Genomic DNA, 20,771 nt, shown 5'->3' on the forward strand with positions numbered 1-20,771 from the left:
CGGATGCGCTTGTGTTTTTTCTTGTTATAGTTCCTGTTAGCTTATTACATACACTGTAAAAATTTTCGTTTGATTTACTGCCTTTTTTCACTGTTTTTCAAATTTTGACAAAATTTGTTTCTCTTAAAGGCACAGTACCGTTTTTTATATTTGCTTGTTAACTTGATTTAAAGTGTTTTCCAAGCTTGCTAGTCTCATTGCTAGTCTGTACAAACATGTCTGACATAGAGGAAACTCCTTGTTCATTATGTTTAAAAGCCATGGTGGAACCCCCTCTTAGAATGTGTACCAAATGTACTGATTTCACTTTAAGCAATAAAGATCATCTTTTGTCTTTAAAAAATTTATCACCAGAGGAATCTGACGAGGGGGAAGTTATGCAGACTAACTCTCCCCACGTGTCAGATCCTTTGACTCCCGCTCAAGGGACTCACGCTCAAGTGGCGCCAAGTACATCTAGGGCGCCCATAGCGATTACTTTACAAGACATGGCGGCAATCATGGATAATACACTGTCAGCGGTATTAGCCAGACTATCTGAATTTAGAGGTAAGCGAGATAGCTCTGGGGTTAGACGAAATGCAGAGCATACTGATGCTTTAAGAACCATGTCTGATACTGCCTCACAATATGCAGAAGCTGAGGAAGGAGAGCTTCAGTCTGTGGGCGATGTTTCTGACTCAGGAAAGATACCTGATTCTGATATTTCTACATTTAAATTTAAGCTTGAACACCTCCGCGTATTGCTCAGGGAGGTTTTAGCTGCTCTGAATGACTGTGATACAATTGCAGTGCCAGAGAAATTGTGTAGACTGGATAAATACTATGCAGTGCCGGTGTGTACTGATGTTTTTCCAATACCTAAAAGGTTTACAGAAATTATTACTAAGGAATGGGATAGACCAGGTGTGCCGTTCTCTCCCCCTCCTATTTTTAGAAAAATGTTTCCAATAGACGCCACCACACGGAACTTATGGCAGACAGTCCATAAGGTTGAAGGGGGCAGTTTCTACTCTAGCAAAGCGTACTATTATCCCTGTAGAGGACAGTTGTGCTTTTTAAGATCCAATTGATACAAAATTAGAAGGTTACCTTAAGAAAATGTTTATTCAACAAGGTTTTATTCTACAGCCCCTTGCATGCATTGCTCCTGTCACTGCTGCTGCGGCATTCTGGTTTGAGTCTCTGGAAGAGGCTTTACAGGTTGCGACTCCATTGGATGACATACTTGGCAAACTTAGAGCCCTTAAGCTAGCCAATTCTTTTGTTTCTGATGCCATTGTTCATTTGACTAAACTAACGGCTAAGAATTCTGGTTTTGCTATACAGGGAGTGCAGAATTATTAGGCAAATGAGTATTTCTTTCATGTAATTAGCAAGAGTCCATGAGCTAGTGACGTATGGGATATACATTCCTACCAGGAGGGGCAAAGTTTCCCAAACCTCAAAATGCCTATAAATACACCCCTCACCACACTCACAATTCAGTTTTACAAACTTTGCCTCCGATGGAGGTGGTGAAGTAAGTTTGTGCTAGATTCTACGTTGATATGCGCTCCGCAGCAAGTTGGAGCCCGGTTTTCCTCTCAGCGTGCAGTGAATGTCAGAGGGATGTGAGGAGAGTATTGCCTATTTGAATGCAGTGATCTCCTTCTACGGGGTCTATTTCATAGGTTCTCTGTTATCGGTCGTAGAGATTCATCTCTTACCTCCCTTTTCAGATCGACGATATACTCTTATATATACCATTACCTCTGCTGATTCTCGTTTCAGTACTGGTTTGGCTTTCTACAAATATGTAGATGAGTGTCCTGGGGTAAGTAAATCTTATTTTCTGTGACACTCTAAGCTATGGTTGGGCACTTTGTTTATAAAGTTCTAAATATATGTATTCAAACATTTATTTGCCTTGACTCAGAATGTTCAAAATTCCTTATTTTTCAGACAGTCAGTTTCATATTTGGGATAATGCACTTGAATTAATCATTTTTTTCTTACCTTCAAAAATTTGACTCTTTTTTCCCTGTGGGCTGTTAGGCTCGCGGGGGCTGAAAATACTTCATTTTATTGCATCATTCTTGGCGCGGACTTTTTTGGCGCAAAAAATTCTTTTCCGTTTCCGGCGTCATACGTGTCGCCGGAAGTTGCGTCATTTTTTGACGTTATTTTGCGCCAAAAATGTCGGCGTTCCGGATGTGGCGTCATTTTTGGCGCCAAAAGCATTTAGGCGCCAAATAATGTGGGCGTCTGATTTGGCGCTAAAAAATATGGGCGTCGCTTTTGTCTCCACATTATTTCAGTCTCTTTTTTTCATTGCTTCTGGTTGCTAGAAGCTTGTTCTTTGGCATTTTTCCCATTCCTGAAACTGTCATTTAAGGAATTTGATCAATTTTGCTTTATATGTTGTTTTTTCTCTTACATATTGCAAGATGTCTCACGTTGCATCTGAGTCAGAAGATACTACAGGAAAATCGCTGTCTAGTGCTGGATCTACCAAAGCTAAGTGTATCTGCTGTAAACTTTTGGTAGCTATTCCTCCGGCTGTTGTTTGTATTAATTGTCATGACAAACTTGTTAATGCAGATAATATTTCCTTTAGTAAAGTACCATTGCCTGTTGCAGTTCCTTCAACATCTAAGGTGCAGAATGTTCCTGATAACATAAGAGATTTTGTTTCTGAATCCATAAAGAAGGCTATGTCTGTTATTTCTCCTTCTAGTAAACGTAAAAAATCTTTTAAAACTTCTCTCCCTACAGATGAATTTTTAAATGAACATCATCATTCTGATTCTGATGACTCTTCTGGTTCAGAGGATTCTGTCTCAGAGATTGATGCTGATAAATCTTCATATTTATTTAAAATGGAATTTTTTCGTTCTTTACTTAAAGAAGTACTAATTGCTTTAGAAATAGAGGATTCTGGTCCTCTTGATACTAATTCTAAACGTTTAGATAAGGTATTTAAATCTCCTGTGGTTATTCCAGAAGTTTTTCCTGTTCCTAATGCTATTTCTGCAGTAATTTCCAAAGAATGGGATAAATTGGGTAATTCATTTACTCCTTCTAAACGTTTTAAGCAATTATATCCTGTGCCGTCTGACAGATTAGAATTTTGGGACAAAATCCCTAAAGTTGATGGGGCTATTTCTACCCTTGCTAAACGTACTACTATTCCTACGTCAGATGGTACTTCGTTTAAGGATCCTTTAGATAGGAAAATTGAATCCTTTCTAAGAAAAGCTTATCTGTGTTCAGGTAATCTTCTTAGACCTGCTATATCTTTGGCTGATGTTGCTGCAGCTTCAACTTTTTGGTTGGAAACTTTAGCGCAACAAGTAACAGATCATGATTCTCATGATATTATTATTCTTCTTCAGCATGCTAATAATTTTATCTGTGATGCCATTTTTGATATTATCAGAGTTGATGTCAGGTTTATGTCTCTAGCTATTTTAGCTAGAAGAGCTTTATGGCTTAAGACTTGGAATGCTGATATGGCTTCTAAATCAACTCTACTTTCCATTTCTTTCCAGGGTAACAAATTATTTGGTTCTCAGTTGGATTCTATTATCTCAACTGTTACTGGTGGGAAAGGAACTTTTTTACCACAGGATAAAAAAATCTAAGGGTAAAAACAGGGCTAATAATCGTTTTCATTCCTTTCGTTTCAACAAAGAACAAAAGCCTGATCCTTCATCCTCAGGAGCAGTTTCAGTTTGGAAACCATCTCCAGTCTGGAATAAATCCAAGCCTGCTAGAAAGGCAAAGCCTGCTTCTAAGTCAACATGAAGGTGCGGCCCTCATTCCAGCTCAGCTGGTAGGGGGCAGGTTACGTTTTTTCAAAGAAATTTGGATCAATTCTGTTCACAATCTTTGGATTCAGAACATTGTTTCAGAAGGGTACAGAATTGGTTTCAAGATGAGACCTCCTGCAAAGAGATTTTTTCTTTCCCGTGTCCCAGTAAATCCAGTGAAAGCTCAAGCATTTCTGAATTGTGTTTCAGATCTAGAGTTGGCTGGAGTAATTATGCCAGTTCCAGTTCCAGTTCCGGAACAGGGGATGGGGTTTTATTCAAATCTCTTCATTGTACCAAAGAAGGAGAATTCCTTCAGACCAGTTCTGGATCTAAAAATATTGAATCGTTATGTAAGGATACCAACGTTCAAGATGGTAACTGTAAGGACTATCTTGCCTTTTGTTCAGCAAGGGCATTATATGTCCACAATAGATTTACAGGATGCATATCTGCATATTCCGATTCATCCAGATCATTATCAGTTCCTGAGATTCTCTTTTCTGGACAAGCATTACCAGTTTGTGGCTCTGCCGTTTGGCCTAGCTACAGCTCCAAGAATTTTTACAAAGGTTCTCGGTGCCCTTCTGTCTGTAATCAGAGAACAGGGTATTGTGGTATTTCCTTATTTGGACGATATCTTGGTACTTGCTCAGTCTTTACATTTAGCAGAATCTCATACGAATCGACTTGTGTTGTTTCTTCAAGATCATGGTTGGAGGATCAATTTACCAAAAAGTTAATTGATTCCTCAGACAAGGGTAACTTTTCTGGGTTTCCAGATAGATTCAGTGTCCATGACTCTGTCTTTAACAGACAAGAGACGTCTAAAATTGATTTCAGCTTGTCGAAACCTTCAGTCACAATCATTCCCTTCGGTAGCCTTATGCATGGAAATTCTAGGTCTTATGACTGCTGCATCGGACGCGATCCCCTTTGCTCGTTTTCACATGCGACCTCTTCAGCTCTGTATGCTGAATCAATGGTGCAAGGATTACACAAAGATATCTCAATTAATATCTTTAAAACCGATTGTTCGACACTCTCTAACGTGGTGGACAGATCACCATCGTTTAATTCAGGGGGCTTCTTTTGTGCTTCTGACCTGGACTGTAATTTCAACAGATGGAAGTCTCACAGGTTGGGGAGCTGTGTGGGGATCTCTGACAGCACAAGGAGTTTGGGAATCTCAGGAGGTGAGATTACCGATCAATATTTTGGAACTCCGTGCAATTTTCAGAGCTCTTCAGTTTTGGCCTCTTCTGAAGAGAGAATCGTTCATTTGTTTTCAGACAGACAATGTCACAACTGTGGCATACATCAATCATCAAGGAGGGACTCACAGTCCTCTGGCTATGAAAGAAGTATCTCGAATTTTGGTTTGGGCGGAATCCAGCTCCTGTCTAATCTCTGCGGTTCATATCCCAGGTATAGACAATTGGGAAGCGGATTATCTCAGTCGCCAAACGTTGCATCCGGGCGAATGGTCTCTTCACCCAGAGGTATTTCTTCAGATTGTTCAAATGTGGGAACTTCCAGAAATAGATCTGATGGCGTCTCATCTAAACAAGAAACTTCCCAGGTATCTGTCCAGATCCCGGGATCCTCAGGCGGAGGCAGTGGATGCATTATCACTTCCTTGGAAGTATCATCCTGCTTATATCTTTCCGCCTCTAGTTCTTCTTCCAAGAGTAATCTCCAAGATTCTGAAGGAATGCTCGTTTGTTCTGCTGGTAGCTCCGGCATGGCCTCACAGGTTTTGGTATGCGGATCTTGTCCGGATGGCCTCTTGCCAACCGTGGACTCTTCCGTTAAGACCAGACCTTCTGTCACAAGGTCCTTTTTTCCATCAGGATCTGAAATCCTTAAATTTAAATGTATGGAGATTGAACGCTTGATTCTTGGTCAAAGAGGTTTCTCTGACTCTGTGATTAATACTATGTTACAGGCTCGTAAATCTGTATCTAGAGAGATATATTATAGAGTCTGGAAGACTTATATTTCTTGGTGTCTTTCTCATCATTTTTCTTGGCATTCTTTTAGAATACCGAGAATTTTACAGTTTCTTCAGGATGGTTTAGATAAGGGTTTGTTATTCTTCCTGATATTCATTGTTTTGTACAAGCTTTGGTTCGTATAAAACCTGTCATTAAGTCAATTTCTCCTCCTTGGAGTTTGAATTTGGTTCTGGGAGCTCTTCAAGCTCCTCCGTTTGAACCTATGCATTCATTGGACATTAAATTACTTTCTTGGAAAGTTTTGTTCCTTTTGGCCATCTCTTCTGCCAGAAGAGTTTCTGAATTATCTGCTCTTTCTTGTGAGTCTCCTTTTCTGATTTTTCATCAGGATAAGGCGGTGTTGCGAACTTCTTTTGAATTTTTACCTAAAGTTGTGAATTCCAACAACATTAGTAGAGAAATTGTGGTTCCTTCATTATGTCCTAATCCTAAGAATTCTAAGGAGAAATCGTTGCATTCTTTGGATGTTGTTAGAGCTTTGAAATATTATGTTGAAGCTACTAAGTCTTTCCGAAAGACTTCTAGTCTATTTGTTATTTTTTCCGGTGCTAGAAAAGGCCAGAAAGCTTCTGCCATTTCTTTGGCATCTTGGTTGAAATCTTTAATTCATCTTGCCTATGTTGAGTCGGGTAAAACTCCGCCTCAGAGGATTACAGCTCATTCTACTAGGTCAGTTTCTACTTCCTGGGCGTTTAGGAATGAAGCTTCGGTTGATCAGATTTGCAAAGCAGCAACTTGGTCCTCTTTGCATACTTTTACTAAATTCTACCATTTTGATGTATTTTCTTCTTCTGAAGCAGTTTTTGGTAGAAAAGTGCTTCAGGCAGCGGTTTCAGTTTGAATCTTCTGCTTATGTTTTTCATTAAACTTTATTTTGGGTGTGGATTATTTTCAGCAGGAATTGGCTGTCTTTATTTTATCCCTCCCTCTCTAGTGACTCTTGTGTGGAAAGATCCACATCTTGGGTAATCATTATCCCATACGTCACTAGCTCATGGACTCTTGCTAATTACATGAAAGAAAACATAATTTATGTAAGAACTTACCTGATAAATTCATTTCTTTCATATTAGCAAGAATCCATGAGGCCCGCCTTTTTTTTGTGGTGGTTATGATTTTGTATAAAGCACAATTATTCCAATTCCTTATTTTATATGCTTTTGGACTTTTTTTTCACCCCACTTCTTGGCTATTCGTTAAACTGAATTGTGGGTGTGGTGAGGGGTGTATTTATAGGCATTTTGAGGTTTGGGAAACTTTGCCCCTCCTGGTAGGAATGTATATCCCATACGTCACTAGCTCATGGACTCTTGCTAATATGAAATAAATGAATTTATCAGGTAAGTTCTTACATAAATTATGTTTTTGACCACATCATCCTCTTTATGCATGTTGTCTTACTCCAAGCTGTATAGGCTCGAAAGCCTTCTACCAATTAAGCATATTAGGTGATGTGCATCTCTGTAATGAGAAGGGGTGTGGTCTAATGACATCAACACCCTATATCAGGTGTGCATAATTATTAGGCAACTTCCTTTCCTTTGGCAAAATGGGTCAAAAGAAGGACTTGACAGGCTCAGAAAAGTCAAAAATAGTGAGATATCTTGCAGAGGGATGCAGCACTCTTATAATTGCAAAGCTTCTGAAGCGTGATCATCGAACAATCAAGCGTTTCATTCAAAATAGTCAACAGGGTCGCAAGAAGCGTGTGGAAAAACCAAGGTGCAAAATAACTGCCCATGAACTGAGAAAAGTCAAGCGTGCAGCTGCCAAGATGCCACTTGCCACCAGTTTGGCCATATTTCAGAGCTGCATTATCACTGGAGTGCCCAAAAGCACAAGGTGTGCAATACTCAGAGACATGGCCAAGGTAAGAAAGGCTGAAAGACGACCACCACTGAACAAGACACACAAGCTGAAACGTCAAGACTGGGCCAAGAAATATCTCAAGACTGATTTTTCTAAGGTTTTATGGACTGATGAAATGAGAGTGAGTCTTGATGGGCCAGATGGATGGGCCCGTGGCGGGATTGGTAAAGGGCAGAGAGTTCCAGTCCGACTCAGACGCCAGCAAGGTGGAGGTGGAGTACTGGTTTGGGCTGGTATCATCAAAGATGAGCTTGTGGGGCCTTTTCGGGTTGAGGATGGAGTCAAGCTCAACTCCCAATCCTACTGCCAGTTTCTGGAAGACACCTTCTTCAAGCAGTTGTACAGGAAGAAGTCTGCATCCTTCAAGAAAAACATGATTTTCATGCAGGACAATGCTCCATCACACACGTCCAAGTACTCCACAGCGTGGCTGGCAAGAAAGGGTATAAAAGAAGAAAATATAATGACATGGCCTCCTTGTTCACCTGATCTGAACCCCATTGAGAACCTGTGGTCCATCATCAAATGTGAGATTTACAAGGAGGGAAAACAGTACACCTCTCTGAACAGTGTCTGGGAGGCTGTAGTTGCTGCTGCACGCAATGTTGATGGTGAACAGATCAAAACACTGACAGAATCCATGGATGGCAGGCTTTTGAGTGTCCTTGCAAAGAAAGCTGGCTATATTGGTCACTGATTTGTTTTTGTTTTGTTTTTGAATGTCAGAAATGTATATTTGTGAATGTTGAGATGTTATATTGGTTTCACTGGTAAAAATAAATAATTGAAATGGGTATATATATGTTTTTTGTTAAGTTGCCTAATAATTATGCACAGTAATAGTCACCTGCACACACAGATATCCCCCTAAAATAGCTATAACTAAAAACAAACTAAAAACTACTTCCAAAACTATTCAGCTTTGATATTCCAATGAGTTTTTTGGGTTCATTGAGAACATGGTTGTTGTTCAATAATAAAATTAATCCTCAAAAATACAACTTGCCTAATAATTCTGCACTCCCTGTACAGGCACGCAGGGCGCTATGGCTTAAATCATGGTCAGCTGACGTGACTTCAAAATCTAAGCTGCTTAACATTCCCTTCAAGGGGCAGACCCTATTCGGGCCTGGTTTGAATGAGATTATTGCTGATATCACTGGAGGAAAAGGTCATGCCCTTCCTCAGGACAGGTCCAAATCAAGGGCCAAACAGTCTAATTTTCGTGCCTTTCGAAACCTCAAGGCAGGTGCGGCATCAACTTCCTCTAATGCAAAACAAGAGGGAACTTTTGCTCAGTCCAAGATGGTCTGGAGGCCAAACCAGACCTGGAACAAAGGTAAGCAGGCCAAAAAGCCTGCTGCTGCCTCTAAGACAGCATGAAGGAACGGCCCCCTATCCGGTAACGGATCTAGTAGGGGGCAGACTTTCACTTTTCACCCAGGCGTGGGCAAGAGATGTTCAGGATCCCTGGGCCTTGGAAATTATATCCCAGGGATATCTTCTGGACTTCAAAGCTTCCCCCCCAAAAGGGAGATTTCACCTTTCACAATTATCTGCAAACCAGATAAAGAGAGAGGCATTCTTACACTGTGTACAAGACCTCCTAGTTATGGGAGTGATCCATCCAGTTCCAAAGGAGGAACAGGGACAGGGTTTTTACTCAAATCTATTTGTGGTTCCCAAAAAAGAGGGAACCTTCAGACCAATTTTGGATCTAAAGATCTTAAACAAATTCCTCAGAGTTCCATCATTCAAGATGGAAACTATTCGTACCATCCTACCTATGATCCAGGAGGGTCAATATATGACTACAGTGGATCTAAAGGATGCTTATCTTCACATTCCGATACACAAAGATCATCATCGGTTTCTCAGGTTTACCTTTCTAGACAGGCATTACCAGTTTGTAGCTCTTCCCTTTTGGATTAGCTACAGCCCCAAGAATCTTTACGAAGGTTCTAGGGTCGCTTCTGGCGGTCCTAAGGCCGCGGGGCATAGCAGTGGCCCCTTATTTAGACGACATTCTGATACAGGCGTCAAACTTCCAAATTGCCAAGTCTCATACGGACGTAGTACTGGCATTTCTGAGATCGCATGGGTGGAAAGTGAACGAGGAAAAGAGTTCTCTATCCCCACTCACAAGAGTTTCCTTCCTAGGGACTCTGATAGATTCTGTAGAAATAAAAATTTACCTGACGTAGTCCAGGTTATCAAAGCTTCTAAATTCATGCCGTGTTCTTCATTCCATTCCGCGCCCTTCGGTGGCTCAGTGCATGGAAGTAATCGGCTTAATGGTAGCGGCAATGGACATAGTGCCGTTTGCATGCTTACATCTCAGACCGCTGCAACTATGCATGCTCAGTCAGTGGAACGGGGATTACACAGATTTGTCCCCTCTACTAAATCTGGATCAAGAGACCAGGGATTCACTTCTCTGGTGGCTATCTCGGGTCCATCTGTCCAAAGGTATGACCTTTCGCAGGCCAGATTGGACAATTGTAACAACAGATGCCAGCCTTCTAGGTTGGGGTGCAGTCTGGAACTCCCTGAAGGCTCAGGGATCGTGGACTCAGGAGGAGACACTCCTTCCAATAAATTTTCTGGAACTGAGAGCGATATTCAATGCTCTTCAGGCTTGGCCTCAGCTAGCGACAATGAGGTTCATCAGATTTCAGTCGGACAACATCACGACTGTGGCTTACATCAACCATCAAGGGGGAACAAGGAGTTTCCTAGCGATGTTAGAAGTCTCAAAGATAATTCGCTGGGCAGAGATTCACTCTTGCCACCTATCAGCTATCCATATCCCAGGTGTAGAGAACTGGGAGGCGGATTTTCGAAGTCGTCAGACTTTTCATCCGGGGGAGTGGGAACTCCATCCGGAGGTGTTTGCACAATTGATTCATCGTTGGGGCAAACCAGAACTGGATCTCATGGCGTCTCGCCAGAACGCCAAGCTTCCTTGTTACTGATCCAGGTCCAGGGATCCCAAGGCGACGCTGATAGATGCTCTAGCAGCACCCTGGTCTTTCAACCTGGCTTATGTGTTTCCACCGTTTCCTCTGCTCCCTCGACTGATTGCCAAGATCAAGCAGGAGAGAGCATCAGTGATTTTGATAGCGCCTGCGTGGCCACGCAGGACCTGGTATGCAGATCTAGTGGACATGTCATCCTTTCCACCATGGACTCTGCCTCTGAGACAGGACCTTCTACTTCAGGATCCTTTCCACCATCCAAATCTAATTTCTCTGAGACTGACTGCATGGAGATTGAACGCTTGATTTTATCAAAGCGTGGCTTCTCCGAGTCAGTCATTGATACCTTAATACAGGCACGAAAGCCTGTCACCAGGAAAATTTATCATAAGATATGAAGTAAATATCTTTATTGGTGTGAATCCAAGGGTTACTCATGGAGTAAGGTCAGGATTCCCAGGATATTATTTTTTCTCCAAGAAGGTTTGGAAAAAGGATTGTCAGCTAGTTCCTTAAAGGGACAGATTTCTGCTCTGTCTATTCTTTTGCACAAGCGTCTGGCAGATGTTCCAGACGTTCAGGCATTTTGTCAGGCTTTAGTTAGAATCAAGCCTGTGTTTAAACCAGTTGCTCTGCCATGGAGCTTAAATTTGGTTCTTAAGGTTCTTCAAGGAGTTCCGTTTGAACCTCTTCATTCCATAGATATCAAACTTTTATCTTGGAAAGTTCTTTTTTTGGTAGCTATTTCCTTGGCTCGTAGAGTCTCCGAGTTATCTGCCTTACAATGTGATTCTCCTTATCTGATTTTCCATACGGATAAGGTAGTCCTACGTACCAAACCTGGGTTTTTACCTAAGGTGGTATCTAACAAGAATATCAATCAAGAGATTATTGTTCCATCCTTGTGTCCTAATCCTTGTGTCCTAATTGTCTATTACACAATCTGGACGTGGTTTGTGCTTTAAAGTTTTACTTACAAGCTACTAAAGATTTCTGTCAGACATCTGCTTTGTTTGTTGTCTACTCTGGACAGAGGAGAGGTCAAAAGGCTTCGGCAACCTCTCTTTCTTTTTGGCTAAGAAGCATAATCCTCTTAGCCTATGAGACTGCTGGACAGCAGCCTCCTGAAAGGATTACAGCTCATTCTACTAGAGCTGTGGCTTCCACATGGGCCTTTAAAAATGAGGCTTCTGTTGAACAGATTTGCAAGGCGGTGACTTGGTCTTCGCTTCATACCTTTTCAAAATTCTACAAATTTGATACTTTTGCTTCTTTGGAGGCTATTTTTGGGAGAAAGGTCTTACAGGCAGTGGTACCTTCCGTTTAAGTACCTGCCTTGTCCCTCCCTTCATCTGTGTACTTTAGCTTTGGTATTGGTATCCCACAAGTAATGGATGATCCGTGGACTGGATACACCTTACAAGAGAAAACACAATTTATGCTTACCTGATAAATTTATTTCTCTTGTGGTGTATCCAGTCCACGGCCCGCCCTGTCATTTTAAGGCAGGTAATTTTTAAATTTAAACTACAGTCACCACTGCACCCTATGGTTTCTCCTTTCTCGGCTTGTTTTCGGTCGAATGACTGGATATGGCAGTTAGGGGAGGAGCTATATAACAGTTCTGCTGTGGGTGTCCTCTTGCAACTTCCTGTTGGGAATGAGAATATCCCACAAGTAATGGATGATCCGTGGACTGGATACACCACAAGAGAAATAAATTTATCAGTTAAGCATAAATTGTGTTTTTTGACAATAGGTTGTAATTCTGCTTCCCATTTAGTGGTATAGGTTGGTAGAAGAGTTGAGTGGTGAACTATTATTAGTTTATAGGCTGAGGAAAGTATGGCTTTAGATTGGGATAGGTTATAACACAAATGTTCAAATCTTGTTTCTTATATGGTGGTGACTGGAGAGGAAATGGGACCATTGAAAATATTTCTACCAGTGGTCAAACATGGGGCCAACAGATTCTGAGAGATTTGTTTGTAAATTCAAACAACCGTCCATTAAGACAGAATTAAAGGGAACATAGCACTGTATTGTGTTACTGGTCAGGATGGCAAGAGGAAGCCTCAAATGATTGAGTATGGGGGTTAAGGGGGAAGGTATCGTAGCTATTGCTTTAACTTTTTAATGCAATTGTCCCATACTGAAAACGTTTCTTGAATAATATAGGTGCATTAGTGAACTCTCTGTGAGCAGGTGATAACTAACATGTTCTACTTTATTGTACATTGTAGATTAGGTCATGTTCAATTTGAACCCATTCTTTAGTACAAGCATTTTTAAACAAATCATGAACCCTGACTAAAAAAGAAGCCATCCTATAGTAATGTAAATTTGGAACTCCAATGCCCCCCTCCCCCTGTTCTTTAGGTCTATATAGTGTGCTAGTTGCTATCCTGGTGTTGGTTTGCTGTGGGTGTGAGTAGAAAATGAAGTCCTGCACCTGTGGATGGATAAAGCACCATATATAATACAAATTAAGATCTCTCAATCCCTTCTACAAAGCCGAGATTGTTTTTGAGATATTCTATTGTTGGTTGGAGTGGAATGGTAAATTCACCGCTTAGGTAGATTGGTCCTTAAGAGAGATTTATAATTTGGCGGAATTAAAGAGGACGTTTTTTTTTTTAAAAGCATTTGGGACATGCATGGTTACAAATGTTACCAGTCTTCCATATAGCAGACCAAACAAAACCTAAAAACTTCCCTTCTAAATCTTTGGTCACATAAATAGGTGTGAACGGGATAGATTTCCTAAACAAAATACTAACACCACATTTAAAAATACTGGGGTACTAAGAATATCTAGCTATTCTGCGCATGCAGAGACAAATAATACTAACAGTGATAGCTTTAACTAGAAGCATTTTTGCTAATACATGTATATTGCAAATATGTTTCTACCTAAATATGTAATTCATCTATGCATTTAAATTTTGACTGGCATGTCCCTTTAATAAAATATACTTAGAAAACATTAAATATAGAAACCTGTGCATCCTAATCAAATGTACAGCTTCAGTGCTGTAGGTAGTGTATGTAAAATTCACAATAAACCAATTGAATACATATCAAAATAGTTCAATAACAAACCTGACAAGTTAGGCAAGTGTAGGTTGTAGAAGTGATCTGCTCCATAATCTCTATAATTACGGAAGTTCACTCTCAACACAAAATCCAAGTGTGTGGACATCTTGTTTCAGTTCTGATAATTCTTCTCTGGTGCATGTTCTCACAATGTCTACTATATCTTGCTTTGAGGGCATGGACGATAGTATGGGCCAGTGGTTTCTGTATTATGGTGAAATGAGGTGTGAGATTGGCTGTCTTGATTTCATTGTAAGGTATTATATAACACACATACCAGTTTATTGGAAAATAAAAGTATCCAGTGCCTAGGTTCTATATTTGAATAAAGAATGTTGAAGATTGCAGCAGTGTAATACACATATTCAAATCAGGATCACAAATTGGTACAAAGGCAGCATATAATGCCTATTAAGCTATAGAAAAGTTTACTGCAATAAAGAGGTAAGGAGAAAATAAAAATATGTAGGTCACATATTTTCTACCTCACAAGGAAGAAAAAAAATCAGTCAACCCAAAGGACTTGAGAGCAAGAGACACATAAATGAAAATGCTGCAGCAGTATATTTAGTGTGAAATAGTTGTTGAAAAGCACTGGTATGTGGTTTTGTGTAATTCAATGGAAAATAATGTATCTGCTTGTTATCACTTCTAAGTCTATTACAGTAAGGTAGACAGCCAGTTGAGGAGTATGGCTATGATGGACAAGATATTAGTAAATACATGAGTGAGATCAATAAGTAGCAGTCCAGCTAACACATCAGGTATTTTAAACACCTACTATTAGATGTTGCAACAGTTGTGGAGACTGTCTGTATACAAATAAGTCTGACAAATGTGGGCAGCGTTGTTACGGGACCACTGTGGATCCCATGCCCCCACAGATTAAAGCCACATAAGATTGCAGTCTGAGCTGCGACTAGGAGAGCTGCATTTACTTGTAGTCTACAGGGTAATGCAGGAGGCCTTCCAAGATGGCAGATGACCTGCTACTTGTGCATGGAGCTGATAGTAAGTTTGGGCTGTTGTCGATCCCTTGCCCTCGCTGTAAGAAGTTAGAGCCCTTGGGAGTTGCCTGGTTGGGCTTATCTATCTATGGAGGTAGCGGTGATGGCACTCCAGGGTTCTGGATTGTTACAGTACCAAGGGAGTTGGGAGACGAAAATATTTATATCACTGTGCCAGATAGGTTACCGAGCTTCTTAGGGACAGTGGTGCAAAGTATAAAGCAAATATCTGCAGGACGCAGGCACAGTAAGGACTGGAACCCGCAGCTCCGGAGTTACGTTGACATCTTGGCGGCTGCTGCTGCCTCTGCCTTGTCCTCCAGGAGTGGATTTAATTGTTTACAAATAAGTCCTTACTTTTTTTTGGAATTTGAAATAACTGATTTTCTTTCATGTAATTAGCAAGAGTCCATGAGCTAGTGATGTATGGGATATACATTCCTACCAGGAGGGGCAAAGTTTCCCAAACCTTAAAATGCCTATAAATACACCCCTCACCACACCCACAAATCAGTTTTTACAAACTTTGCCTCCTATGGAGGTGGTGAAGTAAGTTTGTGCTAGATTCTACGTTGATATGCGCTCCGCAGCAGGTTGGAGCCCGGTTTTCCTCTCAGCGTGCAGTGAATGTCAGAGGGATGTGAGGAGAGTATTGCCTATTTGAATGCAATGATCTCCTTCTACGGGGTCTATTTCATAGGTTCTCTGTTATCGGTCATAGAGAAGGAGCTGGTGGAACTAGAGGAAAAGAAAAAAAAAAGGGGGGTGGGGGATGAACCCCCTTACCAAGAGGGGAAGAAAGTGTAGGGTGCTCCCAACCCAGTGAAATAAATTAAGGAGAGGGAAGTTAACTTGATTCACTTACACATAATATCACTATGAGAGAGTTGATTACAAAAAGAGAAAGAGGAGAATTCCAGCCTAAGAAGTAATTCCCCTAAAAGACCAGTTGGGGGGGAAGGCAAGAGGACCCTATGGAACAATAACCAATAATGTGAGACCTTCACAGAAATGGAGGCGTCTAAGTCAAGATTACCAGGAGTCAGGCGTGAAGTATCAAACCTCTGGTTAAGACGTAGACCGGGATTAACCTGTGTATTACAGTCTAGTTCCACATAAGATTTAACCACTATAGGGACACAACCAGTTCTATAGTTATGACTTAATATAAGAAAATTATGAAAACATTTAAACGTGAGAGTCCCAAGTCTGAGAGAGCCAGATCAAAATGGTAGTGGCAGTCCCAATAAGGGATCTTAGTATTGTATTAGTATATTTAGCTAAAACACATCAAATTCAGATGAAAAGTACTGAGGGGGATTAGATAATAGTGAGGATATTCCCAACAATCCTGCCAAATGTTCCCAACAATCACGCAAAACAACTCTGTTGCGAGTGTAACTAAAACAGTCCACAATGCTAAATTTGGGCAAAATATGTTAACTAATAGTTAATACATGTAATAAAAAACAAGCTTCCTAGTTAAGCAATTCTAACAGCCAATAATTACCAGCACACTAGAAAAAGACAGACGAAAAATTGTATTAGCTTAAGGACATATAAAATGACATAAAAAAAAGGAGAACAGCAAGGGATTGGAAAAGGTACATTCTGTGTGATAATTATCTTATTGTCCAGTGACAGCAATAAGATTAGCAGAAGGGAGAAACCATGAAATAGTTAACGCAGAAGATCAAAGCTTTACTTTTTCCCTTTCTTCTTTTCCCCTTGACAAGATTTGATTATGACCGGGGGGTGGGGTCAAGCCGACCACAAGAGAGGGCAACTTCCCTCACGGGATGCCCATATGAGAGGGAAACAGCCTGAATCAAAAATAAAGTCAGAGGCCCCAGAAATGACAATTAAAAAAAAACAACTCACAAACAGCTAACGGTGAGAGAGTCCTCTCATTGCCGGCCTGGAACAGATGGATCCAAAGAAGAGACAGCACTCCACACCCCCCTCACATCATAGTGGGGGAGCTGGGCTCTCTTTTTCCACGTAACCTCCGAAGTGTATATATGCAATGTGGCACTCTTCACTTGATATCTCCTGTAGATAAGAGATTCAGATTCAAACCTCCTAAGAAACAGTCCACTGTAGCCCCAGCAGATACACAGACCATACGTAGGAGCAGCCCCCTCTCGCAGCACCGGTGGAAGGGGAAAACAGCTCGATCCAAGCGGGGGCAGCGACTTCTCAGGGACATTCAAAAGGAGACCCAAGATAAACAGTCTGTCAAACAGCACACTTGTCGCCAGATGACAAACAATGTGAAGACGACCATGCAAAAGGAAAACACCTCTGCGCCCTTCTCAAGATACCCAAAAAAAGATAGCAGAGCACTAGAAAGTCTGTCTTCCCTCCAGATGTCCTCCGATATGTAAAGGAAGGAAAGCAGGCTCGTCCGTCATTAATAGAGGTAGGGTAGCAGAGGAAGAGAGCACAGCAGCGTGTTTGGGGCTAAGCAATTTACTCTGGTTGTTGGTGAGAGACTTCTGAGTGCAGCTAACCCGGAGCTTCATTCTGCAGTCCCTCTACCCGTATAGATGGAGTCAGCAGCCATTAAAGCAATCCCAGGAATATCTCCTCTTCTGAGTTTGCTGCAGATTCAAGCCAGCAGAGTAAGGTTAAACCCCCCTCACGCAGCACCCGTGGGAGGGAGGGATAGAGAAGTAGTGCCTAGGAGCCTTCACGCTGAGAACGGTATAAGTGAAAGGTAGATAGCCAGTTCAGAAAGCTGTAATATGGAAGAGTAGACAAACAGCCAGTCCTTTCAAGCACTGGAATACGCTGCAAAGTGCGATGACATGGCACTGTTAGAGCTCTGGTGGCGATATCAGCTAGGCTCAGCAAGCCGCCCAGGGTTTTCGGCGCGAAGATCCTCCGCCAACAGCTTGCAGGGAGACACAGAGCAAGTGCTACACGTGACCTTACACACACGCTTCTCCCCCGGAACTCTCGAGAGCATGCAATTTTAAGCAACTTTCTAATTTGCTCCTATTATCAGGTTTTCTTCATTCTCTTAGTATCTTTATTTGAAAAGCAAGAATGTAAGTTTAGATGCCGGCCCATTTTTGGTGAACAACCTGGGTTGTTCTTGCTGATTGGTGGATAAATTCACCCACCAAGAAACAAGTGCTGTACAGTGGGCTGAACCTAAAATTGGCTGGCTCCTTAACTTAAATGCCGCCTTTTTCAAATAAAGATAGCAAGAGAACAAAGAAAAATTGATAATAGGAGTAAATTAAAAAGATGTATAAAATTGCTTGTTCTATCTGAATCATGAAAGCAACAATTTGGGTTCAGTATCCTTTGCATATAATGTTTATTCCCTCTTTAGTCATCAGTGAGACAAGCTAGACTACTTTTTAGTGCTCTGTCATATAATCAGTTGTTTTTTAAACACTTCTTTTATCACTGTATACAATATTATGCTGCTTTACAATGCCTGTGTTTCTGCCAGGACTAAAAGCTGCACACCCCGAGGTGCTGTCTGTAAAAAAAATATATATTATACGTTTTGCAAGTGTGAAAAATTGTAAAGAAATCTGTGGGTGGGGTGCTTCATACTTTGCTAACAATGTACAGTATATATAATTCTGTGGAATGAGGCCTAGCATGTTTCCATTACACAAATGTCCAGAATGTTATTTGCTTTTTTAATATTGCATAAAAATCTTTTACTTTAAAGGGACAGTCTAGGCCAAAATAAACTTTCATGATTCAGATAGAGCATGTAATTTTAAACAATTTTCCAATTTACTTTTATCACCAATTTTGCTTTGTTCTCTTGGAATTCTTAGTTGAAAGCTAAACCTAGGAGGTTCATATGCTAATTTCTTAGACCTTGAAGCCCACCTCTTTCAGATTGCATTTTAACAGTTTTTCACCACTAGAGGGTGTTAGTTCATGTATTTCATATAGATAACACTGTGCTCGTGCATGAGAAGTTATCTAGGAGCAGGCACTGATTGCCTAGACTGCAAGTCTGTCAAAAGAACTGAAAAAAGGGGCAGTTTGCAGAGGCTTAGATACAAGATAATCACAGAGGTTAAAAGTATATTATTATAACTGTTAGTTATGCAAAACTGGGAAATGGGTAATAAAGGGATTATCTATCTTTTAAAACAATAAAAATTCTGGTGTAGACTGTCCCTTTAAGGGATCCTGGTTTTGCCTATACAGTTTAATAGCTGTTTATAATAAAAGTATACAGTGTTTTATTTTTTTATTACAGACATCCATCTTATTTCAATAAAACTGTTAACAGATTCTGGTTATCACCTGTTGGCACGGTCAGTTTGTACCTTTCTGTAGTGATCGCTTTGATAAAAGAGAATGCTTTGACATCAAGAGATAGCAAAGGAACAAGATGAGTAATGCACACATTTTATATGGGCACTAAATTCAAAATTAAAGTTTGGTGATTCAGATGCAATTTTAAAAAAAAAAAACCAGTATGTCTTTTCTAGGCAAACTTTCTGAGGCACAAGCTCCTATTGAGCATGTGCAAGAGTTCACACTATGTACATATATGAGTCTGTGATTGGCTGGTGGCTGTCACATGATACAGGGATGGCTAATAAAATATTATACATTTGTCTGAAACAAATCTGCTACTGATTTCAGAGTAAGTACTATTGTATTATCTTTTTTTTTTTAATTATACACCTGTTGATTGTGCAATTCTACTATATTTAATTGTCCTTTAAATTAGAAGAATGTTTGCACTATACTTGAGTTAGCAAAAATGTTTCTTTAAAATATTACTACTGCTAATAAACAAAACACCTCTTATTTGCAAGCTTATTTTCCTACATTTTGCATCTATACACTTCAAGCCATGTTCATTATTTTTATATGACGCCTCTCTTGTACATACAGAGAGGTGTGTGTATGTGTGTATATATATATATATATATATATATATATATATATATATATATATATATATATATATATATGTATATATGTATATGTATATATATATATATATATATATATATACATACACATACATACATACATACATATACACCACATCACTTAGCTTATATAGCCAGCAATCCCAAATACAGAGGGGTGTGTAATGTATGTGTGTGTATATATATATAGATAGGAAAAAGGGTCTGGAGATCAGGATCCAGTGCTATGTGTGTTTTTTACATGTGACCAAGGCCTCCATGTGAGGCCGAAACGTTATGTTTTGATACATTAAAGGTGATTATTCAAATCTCTTCATGCTGGCTTAAGTGTTGTGGACAACTTAGGATACACACCGGATCCTGATCCCCAGCCCCTTTTTCCTTTAGATATTTACAGGCCGTGCACAGAGTGGTTGCTTTGCTGGTGAGTGCTGATCTCTTTGTACATATATATATATATATATTTATATATATATATATATATATATATATATATATATATATATATACACACACACACACACACCATTACCTAGCTTATATAGCCAGTGATCCCAAATACAGAGAGGGATGTGTATATACACCATTATTTAGCTATATAGCCAATTATCCCAAATACAGAGAGGTGTGTATATATACACCATTACCTAGCTTATATAGCCAGCGATCCCAAATATAAAAATATGTTTATATACACCATTACTGTCAGGCTGCACCGCTCTAGCTGTTGTTAGGGGCAGGGCATTTACTTCCCTGCTCATTGCCAGAGGCTGTGTCGGGCCCAGATGCATCTGGCGTTGACGTCATCGCCGCGCGCTCCTCTCTCTGATGCCGTTAGGACGCCTGTGGCGTGAACCCTGCGCCTATGTAAGTTTTCCAAAAGCAATCTATCACTGCCCAAGTATAGGTGTTTCTTTGTGTGCTTCTGTGTGTGATAGATCATTACTTCTCTGATTTCCTTATTGATATACCGCGGCTGAACTCTGCCTGTCTGACTACTCTGCCTGTTAACCCCTAAATTGCTGGATTGATATACTGCTGCTGAACTCTGCCTGCCTGCCTTAACCCCTATTGTTCTCGA

The sequence above is a fragment of the Bombina bombina genome, chromosome 4 (assembly GCF_027579735.1).
Source record: "Bombina bombina isolate aBomBom1 chromosome 4, aBomBom1.pri, whole genome shotgun sequence".
NCBI classification, from domain to species: domain Eukaryota; kingdom Metazoa; phylum Chordata; class Amphibia; order Anura; family Bombinatoridae; genus Bombina; species Bombina bombina.